Below are 15422 nucleotides of genomic sequence, written 5' to 3' on the forward strand. Positions count from 1 at the left end.
GCTCACAACTTACTAACCCTAACTTGTACGTCTTTGGAACGTGGGATGAAACCAGAGCACCCGGAGGTATCATGTGCGGTCACGGAGCGATGGTTCAAATTCCTTGCAGACAGTGACAGGAATTGAACCCCGATCTTACTGCTGGCCCTTGTAAGAGTGTTACATTAACCGCTGCTCTGCCATGAGTGAGTTAAATATTTTAAAAGACTGCAAATTATTCAAAGAATAAAAATATACATTTATTTAGAACACTGTAAAAGAACTAAATTAAACACTAATATACAAAAATAAAGAAAAATCAGTAAATTCATCACCATGAAGAGCGGGACATGCCCGTGACTATCATCACCATTTTCTTGAAGCTAAATAGAGACCAGCATAAATTATATTAACAGCAGGAATAAACACAAACCATAGAATTCCAAATACAGATGAAAATGGATACAACTGCAACAATGCTTGATGATGTAGAGTTTTGCAGAGATTGCACAACTTCCTTGGTCAGGTAGGTTCACTCATCTGTTCTTGGGAAGCAGCTGAAAATACTTTGGAGCCTCTCCCTCTCGCCTTTCCCGCTGCATACAACTTAATGTCAGATTGAGAATGTTGTCTTGGCAGCTGGCAATTGTTTATAAGCCTAGTGAACACTCATCTCTGCCAGGAATAAGTTTATGGCCGTGATACAATGATTCTATGACTTTATCTTGCAAAACTCTTCCAACAGCTTAGTACACACAGCAATTTAATGTTTATTTTATCTTTACAGCCGTCAGAGCATTAAATATATCATCCAAGTTCCGCACAAGATGGAACTTACGACTTATTTTGTATATTCTAAAGAGCTTTCTTTTCTAAAATACAACGCCTACATTTCATGATTAATCACAATAATTCGAGAATGTGAAATGAATGAAAAAAGTGGTTAGGCTTTGAAAAAGACTCACTGGTAATTTATTAATAATTGTAGTGTTAAGCATGTAATTCCTAATTTGGTTCCAGAAGCTGTTATAGCCGGGGGTGGTAATGGGGTCAAGCTCCCACTGTCTGTTAAATGCTCCCAATGATGAGTATCTCAAATAGCCCCTGACAACCAAGCCCAGTTTCTGTCCTTCACACGTGGCTTTGCTGCTAAGCCCGGTGGAACTGCTTCTAATGACAAGAGAAGGGGCACCTAAAACCAGTCACTTCAGGCATATGGGGCTTGTCAGCCATGGTTGGCAACTCATTTCGGAGAAGGGAAACTCTGATCTCAAACCTTTGCTGCCTTGCAGCTATACCCACTCATGGGGAAGGCTTGGGGAGTACACCCCAAGGGAAAAGTCTGGAGCTGGGGTTCTTAAGGCAGTCCTACGTCGAGTTCAATGCTGACTGGCAACTCCTGAGAGGCTGTGGGTGCCAAACCGTATCGGTCTCTGCCATTTCTTTGGGTTCGTCAGATGCGTGGAGAGGAGGAGTTCACTGCATGGGCATCAGCTTGTTCTCCATGTTGTACTGCCCTGGCTTGTGTATCTAGACAACTACAAAGCAACATCCAAGGTCGACCCTGACTGACAGAGGCCTCAGAGAGAGAAGCATGTAAGATTGAGTTGTATTCTCCCACTCACTAATTAACCTATAAGGATAAACTACTTATCCCTTTGCGCCTTTTAATATAATCACAATGAGGGTGACATCATTACCACTAGATTTATAGGTACATTGACTAGCATCTGCAACTGAGAAATTCATTCCCTCAGTTTCCAAAGAGACAATGCTGCATTGATGAAAAAGGGCTTAAACATGGGGGTTGTTCTTCCTAGTGCAACCCTAGACTCTGAGGGGAGATCTGATAGAAGTGTTTTTTTAATTAGGAGGGGTGTAGATAGGGGGGACAGCCAGAATCGTTACCGCAAGCTAGAATCAGCAAGATGGTGCCAGTGAAGATTGGCAATGTTCTGGGGGCTGCTCACCCAATTTGGTGCGGTCTTTCATTGAATTTGTTACAGTTATTACTCTACAGATTGATTAAGTATGCCTACATGAGAATGTATCTCCAGCATATATGTACTTTGATAATAAATTTACTTTGAACTTTGAAATGTCAAACAGCAGAGGACACACGTTTCAGGTTAGAAGGGAGAGTTTAAAGGTGACTTGTGGGGCATTTTTTTTAATAGAGAGCAGTGGATGCCTGGAACAGGTTACAGGGGTTGTAGTGGAATCAGTTAGGTGGTGGATTTTAAGAGACTTTTAGACAGACAAGTGAATATGAAGGGAGTGGAGGGATCTGGGTGATACGCAGGAGGAGGATACAATATAAATTGGATTCAAGATTAGCATGACATTGTGGACCGAATGGCGTGTCCAGTACTGTTTTATGTTCTATAATTTCAATGTCTCAGTGGAGATCTGAATCATGATTTTTTTTTTACAGGATTTTAATCTGCTGAAGCATATTGTTTCCAGCACAGAGCGTCCCCAAACAACTTTAGCAGCTGGCTTTAATTGACATGGTTTGAGGATCAGAGTGCAGTTCACTTTATGATGTGTTTTTTGGTTCATAGTTGTTCCTTTCTCTGTTGCTATTTTTGGGCGACTTTGAATCGGGGCAGCCCGCAGATAATGAACACTGAGCTGAACTGAATATGGACTATTCGATTTTGTACTTTATATTCTGTGTTTTTGCTCACTCTTTCTTGTTGCTGTTTACACAATGTTTTTTTTCTTTGTTTCGTGGCTATTTGTGGAGAAGACAAATCTCAGGGTTGAATACCGCATACATACTTTGATAGTAAATGTACTTTGAACCCTTTGAATATACAAAATTTACCTTTGGCAAGATTTTTTATCTCACTGGTCTAATGAATAACAACTCTTACATACTCACTCTACAACCCAAATTTTACGAACTCCTCTTTCCCTAAGGTGTTTAATCTTTAAGGACCAAGTCAGCATCCTTTGTTCTCAGTAGGATCTGTGAGACTTTACACATGTGCTGGGACTGCTTTTCCCCTAGAGGTCAGGGTAATGACCAGCCTCAGGTCCCTTGTCTCAGGAACATTGTAAGTGACCTCATATTTCACAATTTGCTGGTGACTAATTTGCAGGGTGTAGGTCACTGAATCTCAAAACTGGAGGAGATATTGAGGAGACTCTATATGCTTTTTTACAGTCAGGAACTGGCAGATGGGGCACGGGCACCATGCATATATGACAAGCTTTCCAAAAAAAAAAATCAGCATTGACTGACTACATCTGTAATATTACTCTTAGCCATCCTATTCTGAGGCTGTGCCCCCTAGTCCTAGGCTCTGGCTCTCATGCTATTAGAACGTGGAACGTTACAGCTTAGTACAGGCCCTTCAGCTGTGAAAACCTTTTAACCTACTGTCAGATAAATCTAACCTTTCCCTCGTACATAGCCCTCCATGTTTCCACCATCCATGTGACTATCTAAAAGTTTCTTGAATAATTTCTTAATGTATCAGATGGCTATCAAGGCCAAGTCACTTAAAGCAGAGGTTGATAGGTTCTTGATTAGTAAGGGCATCAAAGGTTATGGGGAGAAGGCAGGAGAATGGGGGTGAGAGGGATAATAAAGCAATCATGATGGGATGGCAGAGCAGACTCAATGGGCTGAATGGTTTCATTCTGCTCCTATGTCTTATAGTCTGATGTGGTACAGCTGCACAATTACTAAAGGTCTTTAAAAACTCAGAATTAAATCATAACGTACATATTCTATACATGAGATATTTAACTCATGTTAACCCGATCATCACCCAAATTTCCAGAGGGTGCACAAGAATCAGATTTTCATTAGATACTTTGGCTGAACAAAATCTCATTCCAGAGTTCGCCTGGACATGGCAACAGACATATCCTCAATCTGTAAATGTGACGAACATAGGAGAGACAGAACATAGAACAGTACAACACAGTACAGGCCCTCTGGCCCACAATGGTGTGCTGGCCCATTAACTTACTTCAAGATCAATCTAACCCTTCTCTCCCTCATTATTACAATCACTATGTGTCATATGGCATCGGCAGTCATGGTCTCATGATCACTGGTTGTTCTTGGCAAGTTTTTCTGTAGAGGTGGTCTGCCCAATATTGCCTTCTTCTGGTTAGTGTCTTTACATGACAGGTGACTCCAGCCATTATCAATACTCTTCAGAAAGTGACTGCTTGGTGTCAATGGCCCATTGTTAAGGACCCCCATCACCCAGGGCATGCTTGTTTCTCATTGTTACTGTCAGGAAGGAGGTACAAAAGCCTGAAGGCACATACTCAGCAATTCAGGAACCGCTTCCTACCCTCTGCCTAAATGTCATTCCTAAATGGACATTGAACCTATGAACACTACCTCAATTTTTTTAAAAATATATATAATTTCTATTTTGTACTATTTTTAATCTAATCGACATACATATATATACTTATTGTTATTGATTTACCTGGTTATTTATTTTTTCTTTCTATATTATCATATATTGCATTGTACTGCTGTTGCTAAGTTAACAGATTTCACAATACATGCTGGTGATAATCAATCTGACTGTGATTTTGACTTGTGACATGTTTCAGTTGCTCATATGACCATCCACCACCTGCTCCCCTGGCTTCACATAACTCTGATCGGGGGGGGGGGTGGCGGGGTAGGCAAAGCAGGTGCTCCACCTTGCCCAGGGGTGACCCGCAAGCCAGCGAAGGGAAGGAACGTCTTACACCTTTTGTGGTAGAGATGAAACTCCAGCTCACCTACCGAGCCCTCTATTTTTCTTTCATCCATGTGCCTATGCAAGAGTTTCTGAATGAACACTTAAATAAACACTACATTGGTAAGTGTACTTTGAACACTGCCAGGGCAAACCAGAAATCATGGCTAACTGCTGTAGGGATCTAGTTGACGATTTCAGATCAGGAGTAGGACAATTCTAAGGGCAGCAAGTGCCATGCTCACCCTTGCCATCAGGAAGACAAAGCGAGAGTACTCACAGAAAATTGATAGATACCTTTGTGATGCCAGGGACACGTGGCACATGTGGCAAGTTATACAAATCATAACAGATTATAAATCCATCCTGCCACGCCTCCCTCCCTTATAGGTAGAATGCCATCTCTGCATGATTTGATGCAATGAACGATGTGACATTGAGGCAAGTGCCCTGTTCCCCTGAGGGACAGGCACCCTGTCTGGCCACAGCCAAGGTGAGGAGGATCCTAGCCAGGGTAAACCCATGCAAAGCTGCAGGGCCGGACTACGTACCTGGTCGGATGCTGAAGGATTGTGTGGCCTAGCTAACAGAGGCCTTAACAGACATCTTTAATATTTCTTTAATATTCCGTTGCCCCTGCAGACTTCATGGCAGCTACCATCACTCCGGTGCCCAAGACAGTGACTTTAATTGGCCTAAACAGTTACCACCCAGTAGCACTGATCTCAACAATAATGAGCTATTTTAAGCAACTGCTATTAGATTTTATAAAATCACACCTTTCAGCTACATTGGAACCTTTCCAGTTTGCCTACCACTCACACTGATCCACTGATGATGCCACAGCCTCAGTCCTTCACTCCATCCAGTCTCACCTGGAAAACGATGCCTCATATGCCTGGATGTTATTCATCAACTTCAGATCAGCATTTAACATGATAATTCCTCAGAGGCTGGTGGGTAAACTGCCCTCGATGAGACTCAATATCCTTCTCTGTAACTGGATCTTGGACTTCTTGATGGAAAGGCCATAGTCAGTCCGATTTGGCAGCAACATCTCAAGCTCCATCACGCTGAGCGCTGGTGCAGCTCAGGGCTGAATCATGACTGCACTGCCAAGTCGACCCAATCATCAAATTCGCTAAAGATATTCGTCAGCATCCAGAGAGGAGGCAGAAAAGCTTAGCAAATGGTGTGAGAACAACAACCCAAGTGTCAATCTGGGCAAGACAACAGAGGTGATGTGGACTTCAGGAAGGCACAGGTCACCCACTCTCCATTGCATATCAATGACTCTGCCGTGAAGAGCACAAAGTTCCTTGTCGTGCACATAATGGATGATCTAACCTGGACGTACAACACCTCATCACTAGTCAAGAAGGCACACAGCATCTACACTTTCTGCTGAGGCTGAGGCGTGCAAGGCTCTCCGCACCCATTTTAACGACTTTCTACAGGACCATCATCAAGCGTGTCCTGTCTGGCTACATCACTGTGTGGTATGGAAGCTGCAAGGCATCAGACCCCAAGACCCTACAGAGGACAGTAAAAACCCTGTTCTCCCACCCCCTTATTTGTGACATTTAGTGGGAGCATTGTAAACAAAGGGCATGAAGCTTAGCTGAGGATCCCCACCACCCATCACACAATCTCATTGACCCACTACCGTTATGAAGGAGGAACAGATGCATCAGGACTAGGACTGCCAGACTGGGTAACAGCTTCTTCCCTCAGGCTGTGAGACTAATGAATACCCTGACACCACTGAGGTCTCAGCACCTCCACTGCGGGCTGTTTACTGTTTCTGTGTACTGCGCGTCAGATGAACATTGTATTATATTTTATTAACTATGTTATGGTAATAAGTTGTTTTAAGTTCTGTCTGTGATCACATTTTGTGGGTGCAGTGTGGTCAGGAAGTACGTTGTTTCATTTGGTTGTTTATATGTACAGTCAGATGAAAGATAAAATTGAACTTGAACTTAATTGTATCTGTCACTACTATCTCCCCTGTCAGGGTGTTCCATGCACCCACGACTCTCTGTGTAATAAACTTGTCTCTGACATCCCCTCCATTCTTCCTTCCAATCACTTTAAAATTATGCCTCTTCGAATTAGCCATTTCTGCCCCATGGGAAAGTCTCTGGCTAAGCACACAAGCTATGCCTCTTATCATCTTTTACACCACTATTTCAAATATCCTCTCCACACCCACTCCATCCAGACCCTCAGTATTTGATAGGTTTCAATGAGATGCCCTCTCATTCTTCTAACCTCCAGTGAGTACGGGCCCAGAGCCATCAGGTACACCTCATACACTAACCCTTATCATTAATATAAAAGTAACTCAAAAGTTTTATTTTTGTACTGCTGATGTTAAGTTCAAAGTATTAGGCAGTAACAAATGCTACTATTGTTTAGTGAAACGCTGTCAAGTAAACAGTACTGTCAAAGACAAATTGTTCATTGAATGAGAAGCTCCATTATTGATGGTTAGTTGTAATTAATTTCGGCCAACATACACTCAGTGCCAACTTTATTAGGTACTTCCTGCACCAAATAAAATGGCCACTGAGTGTACTGAATGTTCATGGTCTCCTGCTGCCCTTCCACTTCAAGGTTTAACACATTATGTGTTCAGAGATGCTCTTCTGCACACCACTGTTGTAACACATGGTTATTTCTTGCCTTCCTGTCAGCTTGAACCAGTCTGGCTTTCTCCTCTGATCTCTCTCATCAACCCCCAGAACTGACGATATCCGGGTGTCTTTTGTTTTTCACACCATTCTCTGTAAACTCTAGAGATTGTTGAGTGTGAAAATGCCAGGAGATCAGCAGTTTCTGCGATATTCAAACCACCCCATCTGGCACCAACAATGATTTCATAGTCTAAGTCACTGAGATCACATTTCATCCCCATTCTGATGTTTGGTCTGAACAACAACGGAACCTCTTGACCACGCCCGCATGCTTTTATGCATTGAGTTGCTGCCACATGATTGGCTGATTAGATATTTGTATTAATTAGCAGGTGTTTAGTTGTACCTAGTAATGTGGTCACTGAGTGCATTTTGAATTAATAGTATTGCAGCAATTTTATGTTTGGTTTTCCTGGTTTGCTTCTTTTCCCACAGTTTCCACTCTTGGGTAAACATTCACAGAACTTGGGCAGAGATTTCAACAACCTCATCTCTCAAGCTAAGAATCTGTATTTACCAGCAGGCTTTTCACCTTCTCAATCTATGTGTAGCAAGGTTTAAATGTCATTAGAGTGCAGATCAAGGATTAATTTTATTCACCATATGCATTTTCATATATTAGGAATTAGCTGGGGTGTGTTGGTCAAGGCACGACATGCAACAAAAAATGACATTTAACAATTATAATTGATAAAGAAATATATATAAAATAAAGTCAGAGGATAAAGTACAAGTATGAAATAAAATGTACATACATACATAGCTAGCTTCTTCAACCAGTACTGACAAAGGGTCTCAGCCCAAAACTTCGACTGTTTATTCCCCTCCATAGATGCTGCCTGACTTGATTAATAGAGAGTTCTATGTGGAAGTTAATTCAGCACAATGAAAGTCACGCTGCACGCCATTACACAGGTAAATAGTGGCATGGTGACTCACAATATTGTATTAATGTCTTTAAAAGGGAACGGAAATAATTCCAAATTCTGAAGTGTGCACATGTATAAAAGCTGGTTTAAAGAGTTTACAGCACAGTGCAATGATCGAAGTGATAGACAGAGGGGGGTTGGGGAGAAGCTAACTCCAATGGTTGATCAGATTAACTACCTGGGGGAAGAAACACTTAAGATGACATGGTTTTTGTTTTAGTAGCCCTACAGCACCTTCTAGAAGCAAGCTTAGGGAAAAGGTAGTTTGCAGGATGAGTAGTGCCCACAAAAAGCAAGGATGTAATGTTGAGGCTTTATAAGGCACTGGTGAGGCTTCACTTAATGGTGTTGTGAGCAGTCTTGGGCCCTTTACCTAAGAAGTTGGAGAGGGTTCAAAGGAGGTTTACAAGAATGATTCCAGGATTGAAAGGTTCGTCATATGAGGAGTGATTGACGGTTGTGGCCCTGTACTCACTGGAATTCAGAAGTATAAGGGGTGGTCTCATTGAAACCTATTGAATGTTGAAAGGCCTCGATAGAGTGGATGTGGAGAGGACGTTTCCTATAGTGAGGTAGTCTAGGACCAGAGGGCACACCCACAGAATAGAAGGATGCCATTTAGAATAGAGATGAGGAGGAATTTCCTTAGCCAGAGAGTGGTGAATCTGCAGAATCTGTTGCCACAGGCAGCTATGGAGGCTAAGTCATTGAGTTTACTTAAGGCAGAGGTTGATAGATCCCTGATTGGTCAGAGCATGAAGGATACAGGGAGAAGGCAGGAGATTGGGACTGAGAGTGGAAATCGATCAGCCATGATGAAATGGTGGAGCAGACTTGATGGGCCAAATGCCTCTTTCTGCTCCTGTATCTTATGGTCTATTGATTTATCCTGCCCACTTCTTTGTCAAGGAATACAAATTGAAACATCAAATATTAACACCTAACTCTGAGACCCACGTCTTAAAGTACATGGAACTTTGATTTATACATTATCTGTGTTTTTGAAGCAGAGATCTGTCTATGCTTCTCTTATCATAAATGTTGCATCTGCTTCTCACTGAGGGTGAGCAGGAAGCTTGTAAATTTTTGCTGATATTCAAGCAAAGTAGTGGAAGAAGTGTTTTTCCAATGGTTTGCTGAGCTGTTGCTGAGTGAACTGTAATCCAATGCTGAAGGCTTGAATTGGTTTAACTGCAGGAGGGCTGTGACCAAGTAAAATACAAAGCCAAACAATAACAACCAAAAAATGTCAGATTCTAAATGAGAAAAGTTGCATCAGAAAATTGTATTCTTTTACAAAACTGCATCTTAATCTTAACAAACAGTACTGTGGAAAAGTCTTAAGCACATATACATAGCTAGGGTGCCCAAGACTTTTGTTCAGTACTGTATTTGTCAACATGGAGCAGAGAGTGAGTTTGTAAATCTGGCAGGAACAAAGGATGTTGGGATTGGTGAGACGAAGTGCCGCAGGATGGGTGTGGGACAGGTGGCAGAGAAGGAGTGCCAGGGCGGGGCGGGGGGAGTTTGGCACGGTTGCAGCCACACCCAGCCTTAAGACATCTGGCAAGGTCACTTGATTCCAAACAAATAGCTAATTGATCATTATAGAATGTCTCTGTGGTGGTTCCTGCTCCCTCCCCTCTCCCTTCCCTTTTTCCCGACAATGATTCAACCTCTCCCTGCCCCCTCCCCACTCTCAGTCCACAATAGAGACCCGTATCAGAATCAGCTTTATCATCATTCATACACATTATAAATTCCTTTTTGTGGCAGAGTATAGTGCAATACGTAAAATTACTACAATTATGCGCCTAAGGCCTTTGCACAGTACTGGATAAAAGTTTAAGCTTTGAATTGTCAAAGTTTAGACAAGAATGAAGGAGATGATTATTGGTGTTCTACGTTTGTAACAAATGACCATGATAGTTCTTGGCAAATTTTTCTACAGAATTGGTTTGCATCGCCTTCTTCTGGGCAGTGTCCTTACAAGACGGGTGACCCCAGCCATTATCAATACTCTTCAGAGATTGTCTGCCTAGCATAAGTGGTCGCATAACCAGGACTTGTGATATGCACCAGCTGCTCGTAAGACCATCCACCACCTGCTCCCATGGTTTCATGTGACCCTGATCGGAGGATAAGCAGGTGCTACACCTCGCCCAAGGGTGACCTACAGGCTAGTGAAGGGAAGGACCGCTTTACCCTTCCCTTGGTAGAGACGAAACTACACTGTCACCATCAAGCTAATTGGCCACTGAATTAATTTGAATTTCCATGAGAATTTGATTTCACTGTTTCATTTGGTAAGAGCTTATCTTTCTTGTCTGCCAACAACAACATCTGGCTGTGGATGTAACATCCAAGTATCCAGTTTGCTAAAAAAGAACACTTGGGAACACTCTGCAGTCCCAGACACTGTATTTTCCAACCAAATGCTATTGCAAGTTTTCCAGTAATCATCATAAGACCATAAGACATAGAGCAGAATTAGGTCATTCGGCCCATTAAGTCTGCTTCACCATTACATTGTGGCTGATTAATTATCCCTTTCAACCCTATGCTCCTGTCCTCTCTTTGTAAACTTTGACATCCAGACTAACTAAGAACCCTCTGCTTTAAATATACCCAATGTCTTGGCCTCCACAGCTGCCTTTGGCAATGAATTCCACAGATTCACCACCCTCTGACTAAAAAAATTCCTCCTCATCTCTGTTTGAAAAGGATGTTCTTGTATTCTGAGGCTGTGCCCTCTGGTCGTAGAAGAAATGGGAGATGGAATACAGTATAGATATGTGTATGGTTATGCACTTTAGGAGAAGGAATAAAAGGATAGACTATTTTCCAAATGGGGAGAAAATACAAAAATCAGAGGTGTAAAGGGACTAGCAGTGCTTCTGCAGAACTCCCCGAAGGTTAACCTGCATGTTGAGTGTGTGATGAGGAAGGCAAACACAATGTTGGCATTCATTTCGAGACGACTAAAATATAAATGCTTTACATGCTTTTACATATAAAAGCTAATGTTAAATCTTTATAAGGCTTTGGTCTGTTTGCACTTGGAGTATTGTAAGCAGCTTTGAGCCCCTAATCTAAGGAAAGATGTGCCGGTATTGGAGAGGGTCCAGGGGAGGTTCACAAGAATGATTTTTGAGAATGAAAGGTTAACATATGAGAAGCGTTTCATAGCTCTGGGCCTGACTCACTGAAGATTAGAAGAACGAGGAACAAACCTCATTGAAATCTGTCGAATATTGAGAAGTCAGGATAGAGTGGATGTGGGGTGGATGTTTTCTATAGTGGGTGAATCTAGGACCAGAGGACACTGGGACATCAACATAGAACAGAGATGAAGAGGAATTTCTTTAGCCAAAGGGAGGTGAATCTGTGGAATTCATTGCCATGGATGGCTATGAAGGCTTAGTCATTGAGTACATTTAAAGCAGTGGTTGATAGGTTTTTGGTTAGTCAGGGTGTCAAAGGTTACCAGGAGAAGGCCGAAGGATGGGATTGAGAGGGATAATAAATCAGCCATGATGAAATGGCAGAGCAGCAAACTCAATGGACCAAGTGGCCTAATTCTGCTCCTATGTCTTATGGTTTTATGGTCTAACTCAGCCCTCAGCAACGAAACCAATCATAATAATATTTTTCCTTTATTGATAATTTACCAAGCCTTATGAGTTGCTGAAATTTATACTTAAAGACATATACAAAACGTTTTTATTTTTAAATCCAATGTAAGTACAAGTTACAACATTGTTCAAAAGTTTGCAATTATGCTGCTGCATAGTATTAAAGATATTAACTCCTGCAGCACCTTGATTTTCTGGGTTCACACTACCTGAGAAGACATCTTTTTATGTTATGTAAGTGTTCATAATTGCTATGCATTATAAAATTCAGAACAGTCTGGTTTAATGTGGTATGATAATAACCAAGCCAAAAATACTCTCTTGTACTTTTTATAAAGTTACATGATACATCACAGCTTAATGACTACAAGTTTCCATTTGCAGCTGCTGAACTTTTCGTGATGGAAAAGGAACAACAATGGCTTGAATTCAAAACCACCACAGAAAAACACTGTCTGCTCTGCCCAGCCTGAGCTAGTTGGACAATCTGATAAAACAGCCACTGTCACGCTAAGAGGCAAAAAAAATACAACACTGGCTTTCTTTAGACTGACTTCACTTCAGCCTCAATCTCATGTGAATGCATTTTAATAAGGTCAAATGACATGACTAATGAATTTATTCTATGTAAAAACAATGAACCTTTCACTAAAAAGAGGTTCCTCAACCTTTTAAATTGTTGCATAGTATTAAATTCGCATAAAGGTAAAAGTTGGCTAATAATATCCATTGTGGATATTTAAGGAATTTGTCTTTAAAAAACCTTCAGAACTCAACATGCAGCTGAGTAAAATGCTCAAATTGTCACTTCCTGAAAGAGAGTTGCATTTGATTTTGGATAAATAACATTTTAAGTGCCTCATCACATCGGCTTGCCCTCTCCTCACCCCCTCAGCACCCTTCACGCACTGCCACTCTGTGCTTACACTCCGCACCTCACACCAACACTGTGCTACTGTGCTTCTGTCTGCCCGGCTACTCCCCAGAAGCAGTCCTCTTGCCAAGAGTCACTTTGTCATTTCCTGTCAGTCATCTTATCTACTGAAACTCCTGTGCCTAGTGTCACTTTATGCACATACAATCAGTTTATAGTGGTTAGCACAATGCTTTACAGTATCAGTGACCTGAGTTCATTTCCCTCCGCTGTCTGTAAGGAGCTTATACGTTCTCCCCTTGGCCATGTGGGTTTTCCCTGAGAGCTCTGCTTTCCTCCCACAGTCTAAAGGCGTACCGATTGGTAGATTGAACGGTCCCGGGGAACTACATCTGTGTGAAGTGCATCCAGCTGCAGCTCCTTGAAGACTGTGTTCGGGATCTGGAGCAGCAGCCGGATAACCTTCGGCTTCTACGGAAGAGTGAGGAGATTAACGATCAGAGTTACAGGGAAGTAGTTACCCCCAAGTTGCAGGAGGCCGGTAGCTGGGTGATTGTCAGAAGAAATGGGACAGTGAATAGGCAGTCAGCACAGAGCACCCCTGTGACCATTCCCCTCAATAATATAGGTATACCATTTTGGATACTGTTGTGGGGGATGACCTCCCAGGGGAACGCCACAGAGACCAGGTTACTGGCACTGAGCATGGGTCCGTGGTGCAGAAGGGAGAGAGGGAGAAGAGGGGATGGGTAGTGATAGGGGACTCAGTAGTTAAAGGTATAGACAGGAGATTCTGTGAATATGAACAGGACAACCGGATGGTATGTTGCCTCCCAGGTGCCAGGGCCAGGGGCATCCCAGATCATGTCCACAGCATTTTGGAGTGAGAAGGAGTGCAGCCCAATGTCTTGGTACATATTGGTATCAATGACGTAGGCAGGAAAAGCAAAGAGGTCCCGAAGAGAGAATTCAGAGAGCTAGGTAGAAAGCTGGCAAGGGTAGTAATCTCTCAATTGCTACCTGCGCCACACCCAGTGAGGATAGAAACAGGATGATTTGGCAGCTACAGAACCTATAAAAAATAATCACGCCCCCCCGGAAGTTTTCATGTTTTATTGTTTTACAACATTGAATCACAGTGGATTTAATTTGGCTTTTTTGACACTGATCGACAGAAAGGCCTCCTTTGTGTCAAAGTGAAAACAAATTTCTACAAATTGGTCTAAATTTACTACAATTATTAAACATAAAATAATTGATTGCATAATTACTCTCCCCCTTCAAGTCAGTATTTAGTAGATGCACCTTTGACAGCAATTACAACCTTGAGTCTGGGTCTCCATCAGCTTTGCACATCTGAACACTGCAATTTTTCCCCATTCTTCTGTATAAAATTGCTCAAGCTCTGTTCAGATTGCATGGGGATTGTGAGTGAACAGGCTTTTTCAAATCTAGCCACAAATTCTCAATTGGATTGAGGTGTGGACTCTGACTTGGCCACACCAGGACATGGACTTTGTTGTTTTGAAGCCATTCCTGTGTAGCTTTGGCTTTATGCTTGGGGTCATTGTGTTGCTGGAAAACAAAACCCTCTCCCAATTTAAAGTTCTCTTGCAGACTGCATCAGGTATTCCTCCAGGATTTCTCTGTATTTTGCTACATTCATTTTTACCCTCTGCCTTCACAAGCCTTCTAGGGCCTGCTGTAGTGAAGCATCCCCACAGCAGGATGCAGCCACCACCATGCTTCATGGTAGGGATGGTGTGTTTTTGATGATGTGTGGTGTCTGGCTCATGATGGCCAAAAAGCTCAATTTTGGTTTTATCAGACCATAGAACCTTTTTCCAGCTGACTCCAGTCTCCCTCGTGCCTTCTGGCAAAATCAAGCCAAGACTTCATGTGAGATTTTTCAAAAGTGGCTTTCTCTTTGCCACCCTCCCATAAAGCTGTGACAGGTGAAGTACCCAGGCAACAGTTGTTGTATGCCCAGTCTCTCCCGTCTTAGCCACTGATGCTTGTAACTCCTCCAGAGTTGTCATAGGTGTCTTGGTGGCCTCCCTCACTAGTCCCCGTCTTACACGGTCATTCAGTTTTTGACGACGGCCTGCTCTAGGCAGATTTACAGCTATACCATATTCTTTCCAATTCTTGATGATTGACTAAACTGTACTCTAAGGGATATTCAGTGACTCGGAAATTTTCTTGTATCCATCTCCTGACTTGTGCTTTTCGATAACCTTTTTATGGAGTTACTTGGAGTGTTCTTTTGTCTTCATGGTGTAGTTTTTGCCAGGGTACTGACTCACCAGCAGTTAGACCTTCAGATACAGGTGTATTTTTACTACAATCAATTGAAACACCTTGCCTGCACACAGATTCCAAAAACAGATCTCTATTTAAATAATTACTTGACTTCTAAAACCAATTGGCTGCCCCAGTGCTGATTTGGTGTGTCATATTATTGGTGTATACTTATGCAATCAATATTTTTGTGTTTCATATTTGTGATTAACTTAGATCACTTTGTAGAGATCTGTTTTCACTTTGACAGAAAGGAGTCTTCTTTTGTTGATCAGTGTCAAAAA

The 15422-nt window shown here is 42.2% G+C and overlaps 1 protein-coding gene across 1 annotated transcript in view; it reads right to left on the minus strand.

The window, feature by feature from the left end:
* adgrv1 (adhesion G protein-coupled receptor V1) overlaps positions 1 to 15422 on the minus strand; it is a 525473-nt gene that overhangs the window by 82385 nt on the left and 427666 nt on the right. The window lies entirely within an intron of this gene.

The sequence above is a fragment of the Mobula birostris genome, chromosome 17 (genome assembly GCF_030028105.1).
Source record: "Mobula birostris isolate sMobBir1 chromosome 17, sMobBir1.hap1, whole genome shotgun sequence".
Lineage (NCBI taxonomy): Eukaryota > Metazoa > Chordata > Chondrichthyes > Myliobatiformes > Myliobatidae > Mobula > Mobula birostris.